This window comes from Cavia porcellus, unplaced genomic scaffold (assembly GCF_034190915.1).
Source record: "Cavia porcellus strain 051 isolate PalLab524CR breed Dunkin Hartley unplaced genomic scaffold, mCavPor4.1 scaffold_13, whole genome shotgun sequence".
Classification (NCBI taxonomy): domain Eukaryota; kingdom Metazoa; phylum Chordata; class Mammalia; order Rodentia; family Caviidae; genus Cavia; species Cavia porcellus.
The window spans coordinates 4,069,834-4,071,918 of NW_026947496.1; the positions used below are offsets into that span (position 1 = coordinate 4,069,834).

The following is a 2,085-nucleotide window of genomic DNA, read 5'->3' on the forward strand; positions in this document are numbered from 1 at the left end:
GTTTGCACAATACCTTCTGTTTTCTACTTCATCTTTATTAGAACCAAGGAAGAGTGATTATACTTTAGAATAAATAGGAGGAGACTGTTTCAAAATATTTGCCTTACTTCATGAAAGTGGCTTTAATTTATCATTTCATGAAAAAAGTGGAGGGGCTGGGGATTTAACTCAGCGGCATAAGTGCCTGCCTTACAAGCAAGCAGTCGTGAGTTCGATCCCTGGTACCGGTAAAAACGAAAAAGACAAAAAAAAAAAAAAAAAAAAGAATGAAAAAAGTGGAATTGTCTAGTTTCTGATTATTCATGTTGTTTATCCCATGAATTAAAATATCTCATTATCTGTTGTTCCATATCAAGTGAATTATTATGAACCTTCATTCTCATAATTTCAGTTTTGCTGTTGTCATCTTGATACATATGAAAAAAGTTGAATACAATGGGAGTATCTAATGAAAGCCACCCTGAAGAGTTCATTCTGCTGGGCTTTGCTGACCAAGCTTGGCTGGAGCTCCCTTTCTTCATCATTCTGCTGATAACATACCCCATGGCCATGATGGGAAGCATTGCCATCATTCTGGTGTCTAAATTAGACCCCTATCTTCACAGCCCTATATACTTCTTCCTCACAAAACTCTCCTTTCTGGACATGTGTTATACCCCAAGCATTGTCCCTCAGAGGCTCTTCAACCTGGGAAGCTCTAAAGAAGACAATCAGCTACATTGTCTGTGTAATTCAGCTTTATGTCTTTAGCATAATGGGGGGCACGGAGCACCTACTCTTGGCTATTATGTCTTTTACCCGCTATGTGGCCATCAGCAGGCTGCTGCGTTACACACTCATCATGAATCAGCGCATTTGCCTCCAACTGGTATCCATAGTGGGGTTGGGAGGAATGGCATATGCTTCCTCAGAGGCCACACTTACACTACAGTTGCCACCATGTGGCATCAAAAAACTGGACCACCTGCTGTGTGAGATTCCAGTTCTGGTCAAGACTGCCTGTGGTCAAAAGGAAGCTAAAGAACTTGTGCTATCTGTTGTATGCATCTTTCTGTTACTGTTCCTCTGTGTTTAATTCTTGCTTCCTATGCCAGTATTGGATATACTGTACTTAACATTAAGACTTCTGAGGGAAGGACAAAGGCCTTTGGGACATATTCCTCTCACATCCTCATGGTTTTCCTATTTTATGGTCGAGCCATCAGCATGTATCTTCAGCCTCCCTCCTCTATCTCCAGGGACCAGCCCAAGTTTATGGCTCTCTTCTATGTTGTGGTGACCCCTAACCACAACCCCTTCATCTATACTCTGAAGAATAAAGATGTGAAGAGGGACCTTGTAAAGCTAGTGAGTCACATTTCCAAATCTAAGTGAAATTTGTAGACATAAAATTCAATTATTTAACATTTAGAATATATATAACAGGCTTCTTTAATAATTCATGTCATAGTAATCTCATACATTCTTGACAAAATGCAATATTTTTATATTCTTTCTAGTCACATTAGGCAAGCATTATATTTAACTCATATTCACCAGTGTCGGTAATATATTTTAAACAAATACCAAAGTATTATTAATTAAAATTTTACTGTGCTAATTATTTTAAAATTTAACAGCATAATTTCAATGCAGTTATTGTAGAAATAACACAGAAGTTACTCATCAGTTACTTTTTCTCACCTTCTCAATCTGACCCTGTGTAAATCAACCTGTGTCCTCAAACAAGCATAAATTTCATAAGTTGATGACCCTCAATTTGTGGTAATGTAACTTAAAACATATTATTTTTAGGCTTAAAATTCTTTGTTCAGTTTTTTAAAAATTGTATTTAAAAAAGACAAAACAAAACAGAAAATAGCTAGAAATAATACACATGTTCAGATAAAAAATAAATGATAAGAAATCACTAGTTGATGTTTTCATATTGTCATTTTACAAATAGTTGCTTAAAATACAGAAATGGAACATGTAACGTGGGAATTCAAACAGCGAGACAGCAAACAGTTATGTTCAACTGTCCAACAAAAACTTAGTAACATGGTTGTCAGTGTTATGCATTTAAACATACATGTAATTATCCAT

At 36.2% G+C, this 2,085-nt stretch overlaps 1 pseudogene; it reads left to right on the forward strand.

Annotated features, from left to right (window-relative positions):
* The first annotated feature begins 435 nt into the window (after positions 1–435).
* LOC100715375 (olfactory receptor 2B11-like) lies at positions 436–1,374 on the forward strand (annotated as a pseudogene).
* The last annotated feature ends 711 nt before the right edge of the window (positions 1,375–2,085 follow it).